This window comes from Eumetopias jubatus, unplaced genomic scaffold (genome assembly GCF_037043125.1).
Source record: "Eumetopias jubatus isolate StellerSeaLion01/CBP00866 unplaced genomic scaffold, mEumJub1_p1.0 scaffold_16, whole genome shotgun sequence".
Classification (NCBI taxonomy): Eukaryota; Metazoa; Chordata; class Mammalia; order Carnivora; family Otariidae; genus Eumetopias; species Eumetopias jubatus.
Window position 1 is genome coordinate 65418161 of NW_028274822.1, and position 10579 is coordinate 65428739.

At 45.3% G+C, this 10579-nt stretch overlaps 1 pseudogene; it reads left to right on the forward strand.

Annotated features, from left to right (window-relative positions):
* The first annotated feature begins 8107 nt into the window (after positions 1-8107).
* On the forward strand, positions 8108-8746 carry LOC114202865 (suppressor of cytokine signaling 2 pseudogene; annotated as a pseudogene).
* The last annotated feature ends 1833 nt before the right edge of the window (positions 8747-10579 follow it).

A 10579-nucleotide genomic window follows, 5' to 3' on the forward strand; every position in this document is an offset into this window, starting at 1 on the left:
AATGGTGAAGTGTTCTGAGAATCGTTGAATGTGACATTCAGGAACAGGTAACCAAGAAAGTAGCCATCTCACTTCAATAGATCAGTACTTCCAAATATGGTAGCACTACTGAGTGGACGTCTGTCTGTCAGAACCACGGACACTGTGCTGAGTGACAATTCCCAACTCCTTCTTCAACAAAAGCCCAAATGAAGAAGAACAAAGAGCATGGACTGATTCCAGGTGATTATGTCTATCAGAAGAGACACCAAATTAAAGACTCTCCACAACTAGGACGGAAGGGACCTCACCACGCCCTGTTAACCACTTCCTGGGACAACAAATTAGAGGGAATCAACCAAATGAATGGACTTCAACTCCTACGACTGCCACCCGGCTCTTCCCAGGATGACATTCACCTTCAACCCAGGATGAGAAGCAGAAGACAACTGAGTAGAAAGCTAACCTCATGATTCAGGACCAGCCCTGTTCTTGTTCTCATTATTCTTTTTAACTCTGGTAACTTAGATGATCTTATGTCTGCTGGTTCATCTCCCCCCCCCCCCCCATAACAGCTTCCTAAAATCTCATGCTTACCTGCTCATCATGCTGATTTTACACCCAAGAGCCCCACAATTAGCTACTCTAGAGATAATTTAAACCACCTGTTTAGCACATGATGGAATGACTCCAATGTGCCTTTTCCTTTCTGCTGCTCCCTATTTTGGGGGTATATTTATTATAGGGGACCTATGTTAGGAGGAATATTCCAAGCCATGCTGCCATGTTCATTCTGAAAGGCAATGGACCAGCTGAATGAGTCACTTTATTCTGGTTAGGAGTTAAGGACTTAACCTTTTGGGAGACAGTGGTAAAAAGGATTTCTCTGTGGGGCCAAGACACTGCAGCAAGTAGCAATTTAGGCTGATGGAAGAAAAGCCACTTGATTAAGGACAACAAGATCCGACAAGGAGGGGAGAATGTATCTCAGTTAGTGTTGGAAGTAGAAGAACCTTGGTAACATTGCTCTGGGCAAAATGTGAGCTGGTTTTCCAGCACAGAAATTGGTCTGGGTGTACCTTTTGTAGAATCATATAATGATCCTACAAAAAAAAGTAAAAACACAACACAACAAAACAAAACAACAAAAAAGCAAAAAAGCTCCAGGAAGGGAATGTGTAAGTAGCACTGAGTAAATGGAGAGAGGTCTCCAGGGCCTCAGTGGCCCATTCTTGGCTCAGCAACTCAGGGACCTAGAGGTGTAGAGAGTAGAGGTCTGGGAGATGCGCTGTCGTGGCTGCAATGACACCAGTCTGATGTCTCCAGCCCACTCCATTTCCGCGTGACTGTGACTTGCAGCACAAAATTTGTTCCACGGCATTAGATGTGTCCTGTTTTCCTTCTGAAGCAGACTGCTGCTCTCAGGGCCAACACTGTGATCACTTCTGTTGCCACGATGTAAACCACCGCCAGGCTAACTCTAGACATTTTGTGATGCATTTAGATGAGGCAGCATGGCTTCATTCCAGGAATGCCTCCATTCAGGACATCCTCAGTAAGGCAGGCGCCCTGCTGGATGCTGAGGACTGTGGGAGTTCCATTTTACAGGTAAATAACTGAGACTCACAGGCCTTGAGTGTCTTGTTCAGAGTCACTAATACATGAAAGTGGTCATGTGGCTTGGGTAGATACGGCTCATTGTCTCTAAAACTCCTCATCTTCTTTTTCCTTGCGGACAGTGACTCGAATTTAAGGCCGCCAAGTGCCCAGCCACAAGTGATGACTTATGATGAAGATAATCATGACAGGGGTGCCTGGGTGGCTCAGTCAGTTAAGCATCCGCCTTTGGCCCAGGTCCTGATCCTGGGGGCCTGGGATGGTCTTGGGTTCAAGGTCCCCAGCTCGGGCTTCCTGATTAGTGGGGAGTCTGCTTCTCCCTCTCCCTCTGCCTCTCTCCCTGCATGTGCTCTCTCTCTAATAAATAAATAAAATCTTAAAAAAAGACACAATTATGACAAAGCTGTTTCCCAATTCCTCAGCCTTTCCTGCAGTTAGAGGGAGCCCTGTGATCCAGTTATGACCCATAAAACTTAATGAAAACACTGCTCCATGTGACTCTGAAAAGCCTTTTGTTTTTTGCGGAAAAAAAGGGGGAGCAGGAAATGTGGCTCACGTGACTTCTCACAATTCTTCTCATTGACTTTTAAGCAGATATAATATCTGGTGCTGCTGCAGCCATCTTGTGTCCATGAGGAGAGAGAGGAAGGAAGGAAGGAAGGAAGGAAGGAAGGGAGGGAGGGAGGGAGGGAGTGGTGAGGGAGGGAGGGAGTGGTGAGGGAGGGAGGGAGGGAGGTAAGAAGGAAAATCATAAGCCTCAGAGGTAACCCAGCCTGGGTCCCTGGTGTCATTATTAAAGCAGCTAAAGCAATGCCAGCAACTGCCTACTCCAGATTTCTGTGAGTTAAATAATCCTCTCTTTTAAGAACACACGTTGTTCACATTCTCTGGTAATGGTAGCCAAATGCACACCCAGTAAAGTATCAGAGGAGAGCTGGACTCTCTTCACGGCTGCCTGACACACTGTCTTCTTGGTTTCCACTCTACCATGTTACCTACTTGGCAAAAGAGTCCTCAGCAGGTTCTCAGAATCCAATGGGACACGGCAACAATGTCACGCAGCAAGGTCAGGCTGAAGGACCCACGCACACGATGCTGAGTCTCACCTTGCTGGGTGAGAGTCACCTAAATGCTTCCTGCCTCACTCAGCCCCAAGTCGTCTGGATTGAGTCCAAGCCTGCCCATGAGTGAGGGAAGTCTGAAGTGTGTGGGAGGGTGGGGAATGTAGCTTTGACTGAGGCAGGGAATCTAGCAGGACCTACCCTACCTGGTGTTCGGGTTGTTCCAGGGACCTCTGGGTGTGCCACCCTGCTGTTCCGGCAGCACCGGTCATTACCAGGCTCTCTGAAAAGACTAGGGAATCACTCTTTCTCTGTGGAGAAATAGTTTCAGCTTCTGCAACAGCAAACTACCCCAAAACTCAGGGGTGTACAACAGCACTCATTTTGTTTTGCTCACAATTCGGGGAGACAAGAAAGTGGGGAGGCTTTGGCAAGGCAATTCTCACTTGAGTCACTCATCCTGTTGCCACCAGATGATGGCTGATGTTCAGTGGTCCGAGGACTAGGCGGTGATGGGCATCCAGGATGGAATACCCAGCAGCCTCACTTGTCAGGCTGGAGGTTGCTGGAGCTGGGGGCTGGAGCACCTGCAGGTGGCTTCTCCAGCATGGAGATCTCAGAGCTGATGTATTTCTAACATGGCACCTGGTTTCTCCAAAAGCCTCCAGTGCAAGCACCCAAAGAGAAAGAGCTTTTTCTGATCTGACCTTGGAAGTCACACAGCATCACTTCCAATTCTTCCCATTGGTCACAGACAACTCACTAATAAGGTCGTGCTCCCTCTAGCTGGGGGACACAGAGTCAGAGAATTCTAAGCAAGTGTTTTTACAACCAAGCACAATCATCCGGAAGGAGATTCTGCTGGAGAACCATCTAGAAGGGAAATGTTCTGTTAGCCAACAGCACTGTGATGAAGGCAGAGATGCCCAGAAATGGCAGACCATGATTTCGAGCACCCGTTCTCTTTTCTGATCAGAAAATAATACGTGCTAATTGTGGAAGCTCTGGAAAGCAGCAGTTAAAGTTTTTTAACTTAAAAAAGTTAAAATCATGTTGTCCATCATCTCACCCAAGATAGAACCACTGATGACATTCCAACCTGTTTCCTTTCAGGTCTTTTATCCCCAAGATAATCTCAGATCACACGTGGTTCTGTGCAAGAAATGAAACAGGAGAGGGGCTGGAACAGGTCTGGGGACTGGGGAGTGACTGTCTTAGATGTGCTTGTCAGGGAGGCCTCTTGGAACGGGTGGTGTTTTCATGGAAACCAAAATGATAAAAAGGCTTGGGGAAGGGTACTAAATGAGGGAAAACAAATGCAGCCAGGAATACTCTATCCAGCTAGGCTGTCACTGGAAATAGAAGGGGAGATCAAAAGCTTCCAGCACAAACAGAAACTAAAAGAATTTGTGATCACCAAGCCAGGCCTACAAAAAATTTTGAAAGGGAACTCTAAGCAAAGAGAGAGCCTAAAAGTAACATAGCCCAGAAAGGAATAGAGACAATATACAGTAACAGTCACTTTACAAGCAATACAATGGCACTAAATTCATATCTTTCAATAGTTACCCTGAATGTAAATGGACTAAATGCACCAATCAAAAGACAGAGGCTATCAGATTGGATAAAAAAAAAAAAAAGAACAAACAAATCAACAAGACCATTCGATATGCTGTCTGCAAGAAGACTCATTTTAGACCCAAAGACACTTCCAGATATAAAGTGAGGGGGTGGAAAACCATATACCATGCTAATGGACCTCAAAAGAAAGCTGGGGTGGCAATCCTTCTATCAGGCAAATTAGATTTTAAACCGAAGACTGTAATAAGAGATGAGGAAGGACACTAATCATGCTTAAAGGGTCTATCCAACAACAAGATCTAACAATTGTAAATATTTATGCCCCTAATATGGGAGCAGCCAATTATGTAAGCCAATTAACAACAAAATCAAAGAAACACCTCAACAACAATACAAGGATAGTAGGGGACTTTAACAGCCCCTCAATGAAGTGGAAAGATCATCTAAGCAAAAGATCCACAAGGAAATAAGGGCTTTAACGGACACACTGGACCAGATGGACTTCACAGATCTATTCAGAAAGTTTCATCCCAAAGCAACAGAACACACATTCTTCTCTAGTATCCATGGAACATTCTCCAGAATTGATCACATCCTGGGTCACATATCAGGTCTCAACCGGTACCAAAGGATTGAGAACATTCCCTGCATATTTTTGGACCACAAGGCTTTGAAACTCAAACTCAAACACAATAGGAGAGTTGGAAAGAACTCAAATACATGAAGGCTAAAGAGCATCCTCCGAAAGAATCAATGGGTCAACCAGGAAAATAAAGAAGAATTCAAAACAAAACTTCATGGAAACAAATGCAAATGAAAACACAACTGTCCAAAATCATAGGGATGCAACTGACGCAGTCCTAATGGGAAAGTCTATAGCAATACAAGCCTTTCTCAAGAAACAAGGAAGCTCTAAAATACAGAACCTAACCCTTCACCTCAAGGAGCTGGAGAAAGAGCAGCAAATAAAGCCTAAACCCGGCAGGAGATGGGAAATAATAAAGATCAGAGCAGAAATCCATGACATAGAAACCAAAAGAACAGGAGAACAGAACAACAAAACTAGGAGCTGGTTATTTGAAAGAATTAGTAAGACTGTCAAACCCTTGGCCAGACTTACCAGAAAGAAGAGAGAAAGGACCCAGATAAATAAAATCATGAATGAAAGAGAAGAGGTCACAACCAACCCCAAAGAAATACAAACAATTATGAGAACATATTATGAGCAACTATAGGCCAACAAATTCGACAATCCAGAAGACATGGATGCATTCCTAGAGATGTATAAACTACCAAAACTGAACCAGGAAGAAATAGAGAAACCTGCACAGACCCATAACCAGTAAGTAAATGGAAGCAGTAGTCAAAAATCTCCTAACAAACAAGAGACCCAGACCAGACAGCTTCCCAGGGGAATTCGACCAAACATGTAAAGAAGAATTAATACCTATTCTTCCAGAACTGCTCCAAAAAAACAGAAATGGAAGGAAAACTTCCAAACTCATTTTGTGTGGCCAGCATTACCTTGATCCCCAAACCAGACAAAGACCCTATCAAAAAGGAGAACTACAGACCAATATCCCTGATGAATATGGATGTAAACATTTTTACCAAAATACTAGCCAATAGGATCCAACAGTACACTAAGAGGATTATGTACCACACCCATGTGGGATTTATAACTTGGTTGCAAGGTTGGTTCAACAGCTACAAATCAATCCATGTGATATACTATATTATACATTGGATTAGGACCTGTCCTGATGGCCTCGTCTTCACTTGATCATCTGGAAAGATCCTATTTCCACATAAGGTCACGTCACACATACTGGGGTTTAGGGCTTTAGCACCTTTTGGGGGCAAGGGGCTCAATTCAACCCATAAAGCTGGTGTTCCATGGGCAGTTGAATTTGGGAGCAAGAGTGCAAGGCAGAAGTCATACTTCATTCCCTGAGCATGTGTGTTCCTCTGTTCCTCCATGGTCAGAGGCCTTACGCAGGCAGAGTCCCTGCCATGGGCTGACAGCATCCCCTACCCCTGCCCACAGTTATGAAGCTCCTGGGAGGAAATCAAGCTAATAAAGGTCAGCGGGGGCAGGCTGACCAGCAGTCCCCTGCAGGGCCCCCAAACACTCAGGGTCCAGGGTTCCTACTGGCATGAGCCATTTTCCAATCCCACCACAGCCCCTGAGTAACGGATAGTCATGGGACAGAGTGACCGACAACTTGTTGGAAGGTTGGCTCTGTGTGCTCTGCTCTGTATCTTCTTCATCATGGGCCCAAACCAGGTAGCCTGATCCCAGCTCTCATGAGAAGAAAGCCCTTTCTACTCACACATAAATTCAAAACGGTGGCTCCGAGGGAGGAAATATTTAAGATCCTGACATATCCTGAACGGAGATGGTAAATCCGGCTGGCTTAGCAGGGGCTTGAGGGATGGAACTCCTATGGGCTGAATGGCGCCCTCACCGAAGTGACACTTTGTAGCCTCAGAAGGGACTGTATCTGCAGGTGAGGCCGTGAGAGAGGTCATTAAGGTAAACCGAGGTCACCAGGTTGGGCCCTAATCCAGGCTGACAGGTGTTCTTATAAGAACAGGACATCATGACATAGACACACACAGAGGGAAGGCGATGTGGAGCCACGGGGTGAAGACAGTCATCTGCACGTGTGCGGACCTCCTCCACCCGTGCTTGTCCATCGTTTTGGTCAACAGAGATGATAACTTCATTTTCTGGCCACATAGTTCAGTCCCAACATCAGCATTTTTGGCAGTAGGTGAGCCTACTTGATTTTATATCAATGATGTTACTAGAGAATAGAGTTTGTGCCACCGAGAGGCTAGGAAGTCTTCATGTTTATAGGGCCACGAGCTCAAGAGCCACACACTGGGTTTGTGGAAGGAGCACCTTCACTTCTGGCAAGGTGGCATCGGGCAACATTTTACATTCTGAATTGGACAACAAAAGAGTTGCTCTTGGAGAAAATTTTTTTGAATTATTTGCTTGAACTTTGCTTTTAATTTGGTCACCTGGGGGCACAGCTATCTTTCCCTAAGATAAACCATATTAATTCCCGAGAAGATCGGTGAGAGAAATCCAGCAGAATTCTAGAAAAAAGGGAGGACAATTTTAAAATAAGAGGTTGAGAATGCATCTCACTGGCAAGGGAAGGAGAATAAAGTCCTTTGAATCCCTACATAAACTCTGGATTCTGAAGTCTGAGAAGAAAGTACTGCCAAGGTCTCCACATTTCTCCCAGATAGAGGATCTGGAGCCACGTGACTGTTGATTGCAGACCTTGGAAAGGCTGGGAGGGAGCTGAAAGTCAAAATGAAGGGCCATCCAATAAGGGGAAATACATTCTTCCTCCATTGAAATATGTTCTGTGAGAGGAAAAGCCAGCAGCTGGCCAGGGTGGGGGATTTCGGAGCCTGGGGGTTCTAGGCGATGGTCCCCGGTGCTTTTGTTTGCCCTCTGGGCAAGAATTCTGGCTGCCACAGAGCGCATCCCCAGGCATCTCGTTCCCAAATTAAAAGTCAACAGGGGAAACTCGGTCAGACACCCTTCCTCTCCCGGGCCCCTCCCGGTTCCCCCGCCCCATGTCCACTGGGGAGGCTGCCTGGTGTGGAGGCGGCGGCCGAGGCCGAGGCAAACTGTGGGTGACCGCGCCTGCAGGGGACTTTGCCATTCGTCCACTGGAACCTGGGGAGGAAGAACCAGAAGCACCCCTATCCCCTCCCTCTCCACCATTTCGGATACCCCGCAGGGACTCGTTTTTGGGTTCCCACTGACTTCCAAGAAGGACGCGTGCCCCGCTCTGACCCAATCGCGGGTGGCCACCTGTCTTTGCCGCGGTGACCCCTCTCCCATGACCCTGCGGTGCCTCGAGCCGTCCGGGAATGGCGCGGAAGGGACGCAGAGCCAATGGGGGACTGCGGGATCCGCGGAGGAGTCGTCCCCGGAGGCGGCACGTTTGGCAAAGGCCCTTCGGGACCTCAAACAGGTTGGTACTGGGGAAGTATGACTGTTAATGAAGCCAAGGAGAAATTAAAAGAGGCACCAGAAGGTACTTTCTTGATTAGAGATAGCTCGCATTCAGACTACCTACTAACAATATCTGTTAAGACATCAGCTGGACCAACTAATCTGCAAATCGAATACCAAGATGGGAAATTCAGATTGGACTCTATCATATGTGTCAAGTCCAAGCTTAAACAATTTGACAGTGTGGTTCATCTGATCGACTACTATGTTCAGATGTGCAAGGATAAGCGGACGGGCCCAGAAGCCCCCTGGAACGGCACCGTTCACCTTTACCTAACCAAACCGCTCTACACATCAGCGCCACCTCTGCAGCATCTCTGTAGACTCACCATTAACAAATGTACCGGTACCATCTGGGGACTGCCTTTACCAACAAGACTAAAAGATTACTTGGAAGAATATAAATTCCAGGTATAAGTGTTTCTCTTTTTCTAACCATGCCTCGTATAGAGTCTCTCCGAATGCAGCTATGACAAAGAGAACCAAAACTTGAGTGACTGCTCTGGATAACTACTTGGGATTCTAAAAACAGCTGAAGTCAATCTAATTTAAACCTGTGCCGAGGTAGCTAGCTATTTAAAGTTCCCCCAAATATTTTCACCTGAGAGTGATGCTTACCTTCCTAAGGCTGACCAAGACCAGTTAATCCTCTTAAGTTAAAAACAAAATGTCCCAAGGAAAGGCTGAAAGGAACATTTTATCAGAATGCCTTTGCCTTTCTGAGGTTCCTCCTCATTAGGTCAAAGGTCCACGCCCCGGTAGTAGGGAGAGAACCGGATGCAGGAGTACAGAAGGAGTGGAGGAACCTGACAGCGGGCTTAGCTTCAATTTTAGATGCCTGGTCGTCAGAGTCCCCTCTAGGCCATTTTCTCTTTTTACATTCTTGATGTACCTAGGAGTTTTGTTAAACAGATAAGCTTGTGAGTATTTATCCTTCATTTATGCAATTAACCAAATCAACCAAAAAGGTGACCATGAAATCCTGTATATGACTTTTTACTACACATATGAACTCTCTCATGTGAATGAGAACTGTAGTAATCCGTTTTAAGGGAGCCTCATCTCAGAACTATTTCAAACTGGTGCACACAGAAAAGACTGTCTTTTCCTTTAAGGCTAAAGACAAGAATGTCATGCTCTACAGGTGCAACTCAATCCCTGTTAATAAAACCATGTAGATAAAGACATTTGATCCTTTCAAGTAGCTGTGTCCCAACCTGTTGCCATTGACTTTTTGGAAATGGCTGTAGAAATTAACAAGTTGTCCTTAAATTGTGTAACCACGGACATCAGCAGTTGTCTCCCTTCTACCATGTAGAATACTTTGACTTAATTCTCTTCCAGATATAGGGGGATACCTGCCTGTTTTTTCAAAGTGTTTATTTACTGCTGTTACTATTTGACTAGAATGTATTAAATAAAAAAAAAACTTGACTTTTACAAGTTGCACTTACTACTTTGAATTGTAGAGAACGGAAACATTCATGGTAATAAACAGTTGCAATAAAAACTCTTGTCACGTGAAATCAGCCAAATATTCAGCAACTAGTAGAACATGACTTACCCTTCTCTAAAGTTATGGGCCGCATTAGCCCTTTGCGTTTTGGAAAGCATGGTTTCGACAGGACAAGTATTGTCCAGTGGCCTGGTCTTTTACACATTGAATAGGCATCACACTAATGCCCTGGGTGCTTCCAAAAACATGGTTTAGAAACTTACAAAGATTGTACGCATCCTGGTCTTTTATGGGTTGAGTAGGCATAATTCAAAATAAAAATTAAAAGTTAAAAAAAAAAGAAATATGCTCTGTAATTCAGCCCAACACTCATTTGGAGATATGATTAATGTTGGGCAAGAGGACAAGACAAATCACAGCAAACCGATTCAGCAGAAATCGTATCAGGGCTGGTTCTTGACCTCACCAGGGGAGAGAAGAACCAATCATGGAGGCTCGTAGCTGCCAGTAAATTAAATGCACCCCCCCCAACACAGCCCTCTACTTGGCATGAACCATTGTTCATCTGCACACAATAACAGAAGAACAGAACCTAAACAATACTCAGTGTCTTACAAAATGAAACCATTAGTGGAACTGCATATGTTCCTCATCCTTTCCCTCCTGAAATGAATGAAAAATTCCTTTGCCAGAGCCAATTAGGATCTTCTACCCCCCTGTGCAAGAAGGCTAGTTAATTAGAGGTGACAATATAATGCTAAAAAGATGTTTAGAAATAAAATCAAGCTGTAATCATTTGGCTGAATGAGACTCCCTGGCTTTGGCAGCCTCCTATCTTTG